Genomic DNA, 14,754 nt, shown 5'->3' with positions numbered 1-14,754 from the left:
CATCTCAGATATAAATATCAATGAAAAATAAATACTAAAAAAAAAAAGATAAAATGATGGGTCAGGTGTAATGGCTCATGCCTGTAATCCTAGTACTTAAGGAGGCCACGGCAGGAGGATCACTTGAGCCCAGGAGTTTGAGACCAGCCTGGTCAATGTAGCAAGACCCTGTCTCTACAAAAACTAAAAAAATACTTTAAAAATTAGCCAGGCATAGTAGCACATGCCTGCAGTCCCAGCTACTCAGGAGGCTGCGGCAGTAGGATCACTTGAGCCTGGGAGTTCAAAGTTGCAGTGAGCTATGATCATACCATCGCACTCTAGCCCAGGAGTTCAAGGCCAACCTGGGCATTATAGCAAAACCCATCTCTGAAAAATAAATAAGTAAAATATTAACACTGGATATAATTTTATTTCCTTCTTTATGCTTATCTATACTTTCCTGATTTTTCTATAATGAATATTAACTACTTGTATAATAATCATTTTCTTTTAAAAGTTTCCATATAAATTGACCTGAATTTGTCTGTATGAAAGCTCAGGTTAACTTGACCTCGTTAAATGATCCAATTCATAGAAATGCCAACCCAAGACCAAATTCTAGTCACTAAAAAGCTGAAAAACAAGAAGTTAGGAAAAGAAAGCTGCTGCCAAAGCAGAATAAACACCAACAATAATGAACCAATCAACTGGGAACTTATGGAGGGCAACAGCATTTTTCCATTTATCATTAAATCAATCTTAAAACAAAAAGTAATACTATCCAATACAACACATTTACAATAAGATTTATAGTAATAGCTACACTTATATGGTACTTACTATATGGCAGGGACCGATTAAAAGCCTCAACTAGGCCAGGCGCAGTGCATCACACTTGTAATCTCAGCACTTTGGGAGGCTGAGGCAGGCAGATCACTTGAGTCCAGAAATTCAAGACCAGCCTGGCCAACATAGCGAAAGCCCCTCTCTACTGAAAATACAAAAATTAGCCAGGCATGGTGGCACGTGCCTATAGTCCCAGCTACTCAGGAAGCTGAGGCACAAGAATCACTTGAACCTGAGAGGTGGAGGGTGGAGTTTGCAGAGAGCCAAGATTGTGCCACTGCATTCCAACCTGGGCCACACAGCGAGGCTCTGTCTCAAAAAAAAAAAAAAAAAAAAAAAAAGGCTTAATATATTAACTCTTTTAGGCTGGGCACAGTGGCTCATGCCTGTTAATTCCAAAACTTTGGGAGGCTGAGGTGGGAGGATTACTTGAGCCCAAGAGTTCAAGACTAGCCTGGGCAACATAGTGAGACCCTGTCACTACAAAAAAATACAAAAATGAGTTGGGCATGGTGGCACTTGCCTGTAGTCCCAGTGACTCAGGAGGCTGAGGTGGGAGAATAGCTTGAACTAAAAGGTCAAGGCTGCAGTGAGCCACGATCACATCACTGTACTCCAGCCTGGGTGACAGGGCGAGACCTCATCTCAAAGCAAACAAAACTCTTCTAATTCCTACAACATGTTATGAAGCAGGTACTATTAACCATCCCCATTATACAGACGAGGACACTGAAAGCAAGTAGATTAAGTAACTCGCTCTATATCACAAAGCTCATTAAGTGGCAGATCCACAATTCATACTTAAATAGTCTGGCTACAGAGTCTGTGCTTTAATTGCTATAGTGATTATTTCCCTTCTCAGAAGGGGAATATGCCAATCCAGTCTCACAGGCAAGACAGCACGATACATCTGAAGTTCAGTAAGGCTGGTTTCAAGTAGGGGAAAGCAAGTTAAAGCTGGAGAAGCAAGAAGGGCCAGATGAAGCAGAACAAGTAGGAACACAGGTAAGGATTTTAAGCAATCTGGGTTGCTGTTTTCATTTGTTTTTTGATAAAGGGGTTCTCATTTTGTTGCTCAGGCTGATCTCGAATGCCTTCGCTCAAGTCATCCTCCTGCCTCAGCCTCCAGAATAGCAGGGACCACGGGTACCTGCCACCCTGCCTGGCACACAATCTGTGTTTTTTGTAGTCTGAAGGTGTGACGATAGCACAGGCAACTAGTTAAGAGGCCTTTGCAATAATTTAAATGAGAGGTGGCTATAGTCTAAATTAGGATAGTAGCAGAGGGAATAAAAAGAAGTGGATGGATCTTCCAGGTAATTAGGAAACAGTGTCAACAGAACATGTGGTGAAGAAACAAGAGAAAGAACTGCACGAACTTGATTCCCAGTGTCCGGCTCAGGCAATGGGCGATGGTGGTACCAATCACTGAGTTCAGAAGAGCAGATTGGGCAAGTTTTAAATAACTTGAAGTTGAGAAGACTGTGGTATTGCCTAAAGCAAGAAGTCCAAAAGGCATCTGGACACACGTATGGTTTACAAAGGAGATGTGGACTAGAGATAGAGATGTAAAAGTATTTAGAAATTGAAGTTGTGAGACTAGGAAAAAAGAACCCTGAAAAACATCATTTAAGGATGTTTTTCATTTAAATTTCATTTAAGGATGGATGCTCAGTGGTTTAGCAATTATTTTACTTTACTTTTGTCTTTCCAACTAACTGCTAAGTTCATTGAAAGCAATGATGCCTCCTACAAGCCTCTGTAACTCTGCAGCTTTTCACATATTAATGGACATTTGTAAGGTACTTAACCAACTGAGATATGGGGAAGGGATAAATAAAATACACTTGATACTAGGAGAATCCTTTTCTTAGGATTCCTCTGATCTTCCATTTTCCCCCCTGGCCTTTGCTCCCTCAATTACTGCTGCTCTGACTGTGCTAATCCAATGGAAAAAGAAGAATTTGGGGACTGATAACTCAGGAGTTATGCAAAGGTTCTGTGATCTACTTTCTCATACCCTGTTGGGAACAAGCCCCCCAAAATCTGGCCATAAACTGACCCCAAAACTGGCCATAAACAAAATCTCTGCAGCACTATGACATGTTCATGATGGCCAAACACCTGTCCCGCCCAGGGCAGAAAACTGCTTAAAGGCATTCTTAAGCCACAAACAACAGCATGAGTGATCTGTGCCTTAAGGACATGCCCCTGCTGCAGTTAACTAGCCCAACCTATTCCTTTAATTTGGCCCATCCCTTCGTTTCCCATAAGGGATACTTTTAGTTAATTTAACATCTGTAGAAACAATGCTAATGACTGGCTTGCTGTTAATAAACACATAGGTAAATCTCTGCTCGGGGCTCTCAGCTCTGAAGGTTGTGAGACCCCTGATTTACCACTTCACACCTCTGTATTTCTGTGTGTGTGTCTTTAATTCCTCTAGCACCACTAGGTTAGGGTCTCCCCAACCAAGCTGATCTCGACAAATGGCGTCCATCGTGGGGGCTCGAATCCAGGTCGAAGGGTCGCCGGAGCGACGGATGGAGAACGTGGAACTAGCTGGAGGACACCCAAGTACTCTTAAAGCAATCCCCGTGTTGAGTAAGAAGGGGAGCTCAGAAGTGTCAAGGTAACAATGGTACAAATGTGGGCTGTGGTTCATTCCACCTTGGAACTTTTTCACACTGATGATGAGGAGGAAGGAGAGTGTAACGAAGTAACAGAAGAGGTTACAGACCAGGTTTATTTGCCAGCTAAAGCTAAAGCAGCAAAGGAGGGAGAGGTTCATCCCTACCCTTCTGCACCCCCTCATTATTATTTTGAAGAAAAAGACCCTCCGGATCTTTCTTTTCTGGAGGACACTGGGCGAAAAGTAGTTGCCCCAGTGGCTGTTCGAACAGCACCTCGAGCAACCGCTGTTATTTCTATTCAGGCAGGAATTCAGCAAGCTAGACGAGAGGGTGATTTAGAGGCTTGGCAGTTCCCTGTTAGAATACATGCTCCAGATCAACAGGGAAATATTATAGCAACATTTGAGTCTTTTCCTTTTAAATTACTCAAAAAATTTGAACAAGCTATAAATCAGTATGGACCAGGTTCTCCTTCTGTAACAGGATTGTTAAAGAATGTTGCTGTTTCCAGTCGGATGATTCCTTCTGACTGGGACGCTCTTACTCGAGCTTGTCTAACTCCTGCTCAGTTCTTACAATTTAAAACTTGGTGGGCAGATGAAGCTCCCATTCAGGCTGCTCGCAATGCCCAGGCCCAACCTCAAATTAACACAACTGCAGACCAACTTTTGGGGGTTGGTGGCTGGGCTGGTTTAGATGCACAACTGGTCATGCAGGATGATGCCATAGAGCCGCTTAGAGGAGTGTGCGTTAGAGCTTGGGAAAAAATCACTTCAAGTGGAGAACAATACCCTTCCTTTAGCGCTGTAAAGCAGGGACCCAAAGAACCATACACTGATTTTACAGCTCGGTTACAGGAATCTCTTAAAAAGATGATTGCAGATTCAGCTGCTCAGGATATAGTGTTGCAGTTATTAGCTTTCGACAATGCTAATCCCAATTGCCAGGCTGCTCTGCGACCTATCAGAGGGAAAGCACATTTAGTTGATTATATCAAGGTTTGTGATGGTATCGGAGGTAATCTGCATAAAACTACTCTGCTAGCACAGGCAATGGCAGGACTGAGAATGGATAAAGGAAATACTCCGTTTCCTAGAGCTTGTTTTAACTGTGGGAAGCATGGTCATACTAAAAAAGAATGTAGAAAAAAATCAGCGAGTCAAGCTGCCAAATAGGGGAAAAAAGAAAACTGCTGAGCCTGAAATATGTCCAAAATGTAAAAAAGGAAAACATTGGGCTAATCAGTGTCACTCTAAGTTTGATAAAGATGGGAACCCAATTTCGGGAAATGCCATGAGGGGCCCGTCCCAGGCCCCATTCTAAACCGAGGCATTTCCAGCTCAGGCCATTCCCTCACCCCTGTACAATGTCTGTCCCCCACCACAGCCGATAGTGCCGCAGTAGATTTATGCTGCACAAAAGCTGTGAGCCTTTGGCCTGGGGAACCCCCATAAAAGGTACCAATAGGAGTCTGGGGACCCTTGCCAGCCGGGACAATAGGATTACTTTTAGGAAGGTCTACTTTAAGTTTAAAAGGGGTACAAATACATACAGGAGTCATTGATTCAGATTACAATAGGGAAATTCAAATTGTTATATCTACTTCTGTTCCCTGGAAAGCAGAGCCAGGAGAGCGCATAGCACAGCTCCTGATTGTGCTATATGTGGGAATGGGAAAAAGTGAAATTAAATGAACAGGAGGATTCGGAAGCACAAATAAACAAGGAAAAGCAGCTTATTGGGTAAATCAAATTACGGATAAATGTCCTACCTGTGAAATAACTATTCAGGGAAAGAAATTTAAAGGTTTGGTAGATATAGGAGCGGAAATTTCAGTCATTTCTCTACAGCACTGGCCATCTGTGTGGCCAATTCAACCTGCTCAATTTAACATAGTTGGAGTTGGTAAAGCCCCTGAAGTATATCAAAGTAGCTATATTTTGCATTGTGAGGGGCCCAATGGACAACCCGGGACTATCCAACCAATTATAACTTCTGTACCTATAAATTTATAGGGAAGAGATTTATTACAATAATGGGAAGCACAAGTTCTAATTCCAGAACAATTATATAGCCCTCAAAGTCAATATATGATGCATGAAATGGGGTATGTCCCTGGTATGGGACTAGAAAAAAATTTGCAAGCTTTGAAAGCACCGCTTCAAACAGAAAGACAGAGTTCCCACCAGAGATTAGGAAATAATTTTTGATGGCAGCCATTGTTAAGCCTCCAGAACCTACACCTTTAAAATGGTAAACAGATAAGCCAATTTGGATAGAACGATGGCCGCTAAGTAAAGAGAAACTGGAGGCTTTAGAGAAATTAGTTACTGAACAATTAGAAAACGGGCACAGAGCTCCAGCATTTCCCCTTGGAATTCTCCAGTTTTCCTAATTAAGAAAAAATTAGGTAAATGGAGAATGTTAACTGACTTAAGAGCCATCAATTCAGTTATACAACCTATTAGAGCATTACAGCCAGAATTGCCTTCTCCTGGTATAATTCCAAAACATTGGCCTTTAATAGTCATAGATTTAAAGACTGTTTCTTGGCCGGGCGCGGTGGCTCAAGCCTATAATCCCAGCACTTTAGGAGGCTGAGACGGGCGGATCACGAGGTCAGGAGATCGAGACCATCCTGGCTAACACGGTGAAACCCCGTCTCTACTAAAAAATACAAAAAACTAGCCGGGCGAGGTGGCGGGCGCCTGTAGTCCCAGCTACTCGGGAGGCTGAGGCAGGAGAATGGCGTAAACCCGGGAGGCGGAGCTTGCAGTGAGCTGAGATCCGGCCACTGCACCCCAGCCTGGGCGGCAGAGCGAGACACCGTCTCAAAAAAAAAAAAAAAAGACTGTTTCTTTACTATTCCCTTAGCTGAGCAAGACTGAATGGTTTGCATTTATAATTCCTGTGGTAAACAACCTGCAGCCTGCTAAGCGTTCTCACTGTTTCACAGATGGGTCTAGCAATGGTAAAGCTACTTATTCCGGATTGAAAAGTAAAGTTTTCCAGACGCCCTGTACTTCAGCTCAAAAAGTGGAGCTTGTAGCGGTAAATGAGGTATTGACTGCTTTTGATATGCCTATTAATGTGATTTCTGATTCTTCATATGTGGTTCATTCCACACAGTTAATTGAAAATGCTCAGTTACAATTTCATACAGAGAAACAACTGATGACTTTATTTCACCAATTGCGAACAGCAGTTAGGAGTAGAATGCATTCTTTTTACATCACTCACATTAGGGCTCATACACCTCTTCCAGGACTTTTAACTGAAGAGAATCAAATGGCTGATCGCCTAGTTGCTAATGCAGTATCTAATGCTAGATATTCACAATTTAACCCATGTTAATGCCTCTGGTCTCAAATGCAGATACAACATTACCTGGAAAGAAGTTAAAGCTATTATCCAACAATGCCCAACTTGCCAAATGGTACATTCCTCATCAAGTTAATCCTCGAGGATTGGAACCTAACTCTCTTTGGCAAATGGGTGTCACACATATTCCCCCGTTTGGGACACTAGCTTACGTACATGTATGTGTGGACACGTTCTCTCACTTTGTCTAGGCTACATGCTGTCCGGAGCTGCACGCCCCGGCCATAGCGAATGATAATTGACGATTAAAAACGCCTGAGCTTTATTCATTTCCACCTTACACCTCCTCCCTATCTTTGCCTTTTCCCCTGTATTAATACCTCATAGAAGATGGCGCTCTTCCTGCTTCTTCTTCACCTATTTTTCCCGCGCCCGCGAAAATTGCTACCTGACAGCGCAGGCGCCACATGACGTTCGACCAGAGAAACCAATACCTACTTGGTCACACCCTCCGTGATGAGATCATCTCTGCCTCTGGCCCAACCCCTTCCCCTCCAAGTGTATATAAGGAACTGCATTACCGCCATTAAAGAGAGAGACTTGATCAGAGCACTGTCTTGTCTTCATTTCTCGTATCTCTTGTTCCCCAAATTCCCACCCCCTCTTCCAGGGCCTGCAGTGACGATCCCGCGGGACGGGATAACATGCCACTCAGGAGAGTCTTCCGCCTGTGTTAAACGTCACCTTTTGCAGTGTTTTGCGGTGATGGGCATTCCAGCTTCTATTAAAACAGATAATGCCCCAGGCTACGCTAGCCAAGCTCTAGCTACATTTTTCTCTATGTGGAATATTAAACACATTACTGGTATCCCATACAATTCTCAAGGACAAGCCATAGTGGAAAGAATGAATCTCTCCCTAAAACAGCAGTTGCAAAAGCAGAAAGGGGGAGAGAGAGAATATGGAATACCCCAGATACAACTGAATCTAGCATTATTAACTTTAAATTTTTTGAGCCTGCCCAAAGGCCAGATGTTATCAGCAGCTGAGCAGCATCTACAGAAACCAGCTGCAAAGACAGAAGCAGAACAATTGGTTTGGTGGAGAGATCCAATAACAAAAAGTTGGGAACTAGGTAAAATAATAACTTGGGGTAGAGGTTATGCTTGTGTTTCTCCAGGCCAAAATCAACAGTTGATTTGGATACCATCAAGACACCTGAAACCTTGCAATAAGCCAGATGCCAAGTAAGAGATTCCGGGAGGATTCCAAGGACCCCCACTTGCAGCCATGTTGAGACTGACACTGAAGAGGACTCCAACTGTCACAAGCAACACCCGTTGAACACAGCCACCCACCTGGGGAAAGATCAAGAAGCTGTCACAGATGGCAGAAGAAAACCTGAGGAAAGCGGGACAACCAATCACAACAAGTAATTTAATGGTAGCTATGATAGCAGTTATCACCATTGCTGTGAGTATTCCTTCAACAAAGGCTGACACAGAGAACAATTATACTTATTGGGCATATTTATCAGTCTTGGCTGGCAATAATGCCTGGATGTAATCACTCCATGACGCAGTTACACATGCTTTCTGATCTCAGTATTTACCATAATAAATTTGCTCCTATAATTGAGGCATACTGCCCTCAAAAACCTACTTGTAAACAAAACTGAACCTGGCTAGAAAAAAATGAACACACTTGTTTAAGAAGATTGCACTGCAGAATAGGAAGAGGTGCTGCACAACGATTCCTATGGATTCATTATTAACTGGTCCCCTAAGGGGATGTTTAGCTTAAATTGCACCTCTCAGTCTGTGTGCCACTGCCACACTATGTTCAGATGATCTGAACAAAATGGTGAGATGGTAGAAATGATAAGAAGTGCGCGGCAAGAGTTCCTATTATCTGGAACCATGGCGGTATAGTGGCACCTCAACCTCAAATGATATGGCCCACTGTAGGGGCTAAACACAAGGATTTGTGGAAACTATTAATAGCTCTTAATAAGATCAAAATTTGGGAAAGAAAAAAAAGCAACTATAAGGACACTCTATAAACTTGTCTTTGAATATTGCAAAATTAGAGAACAAATATTTAAAGCATCCGAGGCACACCTGACCTTAATGCCAGGAACTGGGGTGCTTGAAGGAGCTGTAGACAAATTAGCAGCTAGTAACCTGTTAAAATGGGTAAAAACACTTGGAAGCTCTGTAATTTCAATGATGATTGTGCTTTTAATCTGTGTTGTTTGTCTTTGTATAGTTTGCAGATGTGGATCCTGACTCTTGCAAGAAGTAGCTCACCATGACAAAGCTGCCTTTGCTTTTATTGAGTTGCTAATCAAAGAAAGGGGACATGTTGGGAACAAGCCCCCCAAAATCTAGCCATAAACTGACCCCAAAACTGGCCATAAACAAAATCTCTGCAGCACTATGACATGTTCATGATGCCCATAACGCCCACGCTGCAAGGTGGTAGGTTTACCCAAATGAGGGCAAGGAACACCTGGCCCGCTCAGGGCAGAAAACTGCTTAAAGGCATTCTTAAGCTACAAACAATAGCATGAGCGATCTGTGCCTTAAGGACATGCTTCTGCTGCAGTTAACTAACCCAACCTATTTCTTTAATTTGGCCCATCCCTTCGTTTCTCATAAAGGATACTTTTAGTTAATTTAATATCTGTAGAAACAATGCTAATGACTGGCTTGCTGTTAATAAACACGTAGGTAAATCTCTGTTCAGGGCTCTCAGCTCTGAAGGCTGTGAGACCCCTGATTTTCCATTTCACACCTCTATATTTCTGTGTGTGTGTCTTTGTTTTTTTTTTGAGGCAGTCTGCGGCTCTATTGCCCAGGCTGGAGTGCAGTGGCGGATCTCCAGCTCACTGCAAGCTCCACCTCCGGGTTCAAGCCATTCTCCCCTGCCTCAGCCTCCCGAATAGCTGGGACTACAGAGCCAGCCACCTGTAGCTACATTTTTGTAGTTTTTAGTAGAGACGGGGTTTCACCGTGTTAGCCAGGATGGTCTCGATCTCCTGACCTCGTGATCCGCCCGTCTCGGCCTCCCAAAGTGCTGGGATTACAGGCTTGAGCCACCGCGCCCGGCCGTGTGTGTGTCTTTAATTCCTCTAGCGCCACTGGGTTAGGGTGTCCCTGACCAAGGTGGTCTCAGCAATACCCAATACCCCATAAGCAAATTAGGGAAAAATTATTTTGTTTAAGAGAAAAATGGAGAAGGGTCCTTATTTAAAATAAAAGACAAAATTTGTTCTAGTGTATTTTATTGCTATAGTAGAAATTGGTATATTGTCAATCACAAAATATTCACTGTTTTTGGCCCTCAGTCTTCTTCTCACTGATTGATCTCCCTGATCTCCCTTTCCTCCTATTCTTCTTATCAGACAAGATTAAGCTTTCCAGAAATTTTGTGAACACCCTAGCCTGAGATCAAAGCTCTCTTCTCTACATTCACCAAGCATGTGTATGCACTATACAAGTAGCATTCATCATATACCACTTCGTATGGTAGCTTTTCCATAGTGTGTGATATAAATAACTTGGGCTATGGACTCATATACCTCATATACCTATTCCACGAAGTCACACAGTGAATAGGTTACTTATACCCTCATATTATCAGTTTTTGCATCTGTAAATTAAGAATATTTACCTTATTCAACAGCTTTGAAGATAAATGAGATAAAGGAGAATACATAAAGTACCTAGGACAGTGTCTAGCACCTATTATAGTAGCCAATGTAATACCTTGGAGCTAACAATCAAATATTTGACGAATTGATTAACTGATTAGATGACTGACTTCACTGGCTATCTGCCTTTTCAAATAAGATAGAGGTTTACAGTAAGAGTCTAGAATTAGATTTTACATTCAACAAATAGTTATGTGCACTGTGGCACATATTGGGCACTACAAGGCTTGCAACAATATGCTGAGGTATAGTCTTTGCCCTCCAGAAGTTCAGAGTAGAAAAACTAAAGAAAATAGAAGGTATTATACATTAAAACTGCCTGAATCCCATCATTTAAAATACTTTTATGACCATCCATTTAATCCCATCTTTCTCATAAAAGTTAAGGCAAAGTGAAGGAATGCAGGGGAGGAGCATGGAGTCCTCCTACGATCTGATATAAGCAGTACCTGACATTTTTTATACTACCAAATAGGATAATCTATTGAGATTATTATAACTCATGGAGAGAAATTAAATGGTTCCCCCTAAAATCAAGAACAAAGCAAAGATGTCTGCTCTCACCACTTCTATTTTCTTTTTGAGATGGAGTTTCACTCTTGTTGCCCAGGCTGGAGTGCAACGGCGCAATCTCAGCTCACTGCTACCTCCACCTCCAGAATTCAAGCGATTCTCCTGCCTCAGCCTCCCAAGTAGCTGGGATTACAGGCATGAGCCACTGCACCCAACTAATTTTATATTTTTAGTAGAGAAGGGGTTTCTCCATGTTGGTCAGGCTGGTCTCAAACTCCCAACTTCAGGTGATCCACCCACCTCAGCCTCCCAAAGTGCTGGGATTACAGCCATAAGCCGCCATGCCCAGCCTGCTCTCACCGCTCTTAATCAACATAGACTGCAAGTGTTAGCTAATATAAGACAAGAAAAGGAAATAAGAGGTATACAGATTGGAAAGGAAAAAATAAAACTTTGTTCACAGATGACATAATTGTCTGTGAAGAAAATCCCAAAGAATCAACAAAAAAAAACTCCTGGAACTAATAAACAATTATAGCAAGATTGCAGGGTACAAGATTAATATAAAACGTCAATTGTTTTATTATACACCAGCAATAAAAAATTGGAGATGGAAATTACAAATACAATACCATTCACATTAGCAACCCAAAAAAGAAATATTAGGTACAAATCTAACAAAAGTATAAGATATATATGAGGAAAACTTAAAAACTATAAAACTGTGATAAAGAAGATCTAAGTAAGTGGAGAGATATTCCATATATAAGTCTAAGAAGACTCAATATTGTCAAGAGCTCAATTCTTTCTAACTTAATCTATAGATACAACATAATCCCAAACAAAATCCCAGCCAATGGCTTTGTGGACATTGACAAACAGATTCTAAAGCTCATGCAGAAAGACAAAAGACCCAGAATACCAATGCAATATTGAAGGAGAAGAACAAAGTTGGAAGACTGATACTACCCAACTTCCAAGTTATTATAAAGCCACAGTAATCAGGACAGTGTGATACCGGTGACAGAAAACACAAATCAATCAATGGAACAGAATAGAGAGCTCAGAAATAGACTCACACAAATAGACTCACGTGTTCGTTGACAAAGGAACAAAGAGCAACAATGGAGAAAGAAGGTGTTTCAACACACAGTGCTAGAACAACTGGATGCGTATATGCTAAAAAAAAAAAAAAAAAAAAAGAATCTAGACACAGACCTTACACCCTGCAAAAAAAGTAAGTCGAAATGGACTGCTGACTTAATATAAAATGGAAAACTATAAAATTTTTAGAGAAGGCCAGGTGCGGTGGCTCACGCCTCCAATACCAGTACTTTGGGAGGCTGAGGCGGGTGGATCACCTGAGGTCAGAAGTTCAAGACCACTCTGGCCGACATGGCAAAACCTTATCTCTACTAAAAATACAAAAATTTGCTGGGCATGGTGGCGGGCACCTATAATCCCAGCTACTCGGGAGGCTGAGGGAGGAGAATTGCTTGAACTCAGGAGTCAGTGGTTGCAGTGAGCCTAGATTGTGCCACCGTACTCCAGACTGAGCGACAGAGCAAGACTCCGTTGCATGCATTAATTAATTAATTAATTAAATATTTTAGGGAATAAAATAGAAGAAAACCTAGATGACCTTGGGTTTACAGTGCCTTTTAAATACAATACTAAAACACAATTCATATTTTTTTTTAATTTGAGAAGTGAGACTTGACTAAAATGAAACACTTAGGCTCTGTGAAAGACACTTTAAAGAAAATAAAAAGAGCCAGGCACGGTGGCTCACACCTATAATCTCAACACTTTGGAAGGCTGAGGTGGGAGAATTGCTTGAATCTAGGAGTTTGAGACCAGCCTAGGCAACATAGCAGGACCATGTCTCTACAAAAAAATTTAAAAATTTTGACATTTTAGGAAGAAGGATCACTTGAGCCCTGGAGGTTGAGGCTGCAATTAGCTATGATCATGCCACTGCACTCCAGCCTGGGTGACAGAGTAAGACTCCATATCAACAAAAAGAAGAGGAGAGGTCAGACGCGGTGGCTCATACCAGTAATTCCAGCACGTTGGGAGGCCAAGGCGGGTGGATCATGAGGTCAGGAGACTGAGACCATCCTGCCCAACAACACGCTGAAACCCTGTCTCTACTAAACATACAAAAACTTAGCTGGGTGTGGTGGCACGTGCCTGTAGTCCCAGCTACTCGGGAGGCTGAGACAGGAGAATGGCGTGAACCTGGGAGGCGGAGGCTGCAGTGAGCCGAGATCGAGACCGCACCACTCCACTCCAGCCTGGTGACAGAGCAAGATTCCGTCTCAGAAAAAAAAAAAAAAAAAAAAAGACGAGGAGGGGAGGGGAAGGGAGAGGAGGAAAGGGAAGGGGAGAATTGAACAATTTAACACCCAAATCCAATTAAAAAATAAATAAATGATCTGAATAGACATTTCTCAAGGAAAGATATACAAATGACCAACAGGTATATGAAAAATGTTCAACATCACTCATTATCAGATAAATGCAAAACCCCAATGATATATATCATCTCACACCAGTTTAAAATGGCTATTATCAAAAAGAGAAAATAACAAATGTTGGCAAGGATGCAGAGAAAAGGGAACTCTTATACACAGTTGGTGAGAATGTAAATTAGTACAGCCATTATGGAAAACAGTATGAACATTCTTCAAAAAACTAAAAATAGAAATACCATATGATCCAGCAATCCCACTACTTGTTATACATCCAAAGTAAAGAGAATCAGTATGTCAAAGAGATAGCTGCACTCCTATGTTTACTGCAGCACTATTCACAATACTGAAGATAAGGAATCAACCTAAACATCCTTCAAGAGATGAATGGATAAAGAAAATGTGGCATATATATATATATAATGGAAAATTATTCAGCTACAAATGAATGAAATCCTGTCATTTGCAGGCCAGGCATGCTGACTCAAACCTATAATGCCAGTACTTTGGGAGCCCCAGTCAGGTGGATCACTTGACACCAGGGGTACAGGACCACCCTGGCCAATTTGGTGAAACCCAATCTCTACTAAAAATACAAAAGAAATTATCTGGGTGTGGTGGCGGGCCGCTGTAATTCAAGCTACTCAGGACACGGAGGCAGGAGAATCCTATGAAACCAGGAGGCAGAGGTTCCAGTGAGCCCAGATCACACCACTGCACTCCACCTTGGGCAACAGAGCGAGACTCTGTCTCAAAAAAAAAAGAAAGAAAGAGAAAAGAACTCCTGTCATTTGCAACATCATTGACCCTGCAGGGCATTATTTTAAGTAAAATATGCAATGTATAGAAAGACAAATACCACATTTTCACTTATGTTTAAGAGTACAAAAAGTTGATCCTAGCTGAGTGCAATGGCTCATGCCTGTAATCCCAGCACTTTGGAAGGCTGAGGCAAGAAGACTGCTTGAGCCCAGGAGTTCCAGACCAGCCTGGGCAATATAGTGAGACCCTGTCTCTAAGAAAACAAACAAATAAGGCTGGGCATGGTGGCTAGCGCCGGTAATCACAGCACTTTGGGAGGCCAAGGTGGGCAGATCACCGAGGTCAGGAGTTCGAAATCAGCCTGGCCAACATGGTGAAACCTTGTCTCTACTAAAAATACAAAAATAAGCCAGGCATGGTGGTGCACATCTCTAGTCCCAGTTACTCAGGAGGCTGAGACAAGAGAATCGCTTGAACCAGAAGGTGGAGGTTGCCGTGAGCTGAGATT

The 14,754-nt window shown here is 42.2% G+C and overlaps 1 protein-coding gene and 1 long non-coding RNA gene across 10 annotated transcripts in view; one reads left to right on the top strand and one right to left on the bottom strand.

Annotated features, from left to right (window-relative positions):
• The window catches only part of CDK19 (cyclin dependent kinase 19), a 217,264-nt gene that overhangs the window by 158,283 nt on the left and 44,227 nt on the right, over positions 1 to 14,754 (bottom strand). The gene's annotated exons all lie outside the window — the stretch shown is intronic.
• LOC116275378 lies at positions 3,355 to 7,386 on the top strand. Its single transcript, XR_004184446.1, has 3 exons — positions 3,355 to 3,460; positions 6,418 to 6,521; positions 7,170 to 7,386. It is a non-coding gene; the product is annotated as an uncharacterized LOC116275378 (long non-coding RNA).

Source organism: Papio anubis, chromosome 6, assembly GCF_008728515.1.
Source record: "Papio anubis isolate 15944 chromosome 6, Panubis1.0, whole genome shotgun sequence".
Taxonomy (NCBI): domain Eukaryota; kingdom Metazoa; phylum Chordata; class Mammalia; order Primates; family Cercopithecidae; genus Papio; species Papio anubis.
Note: the sequence above shows the minus strand (reverse complement) of the source record. Positions and strands in the feature narration are given on the sequence as shown.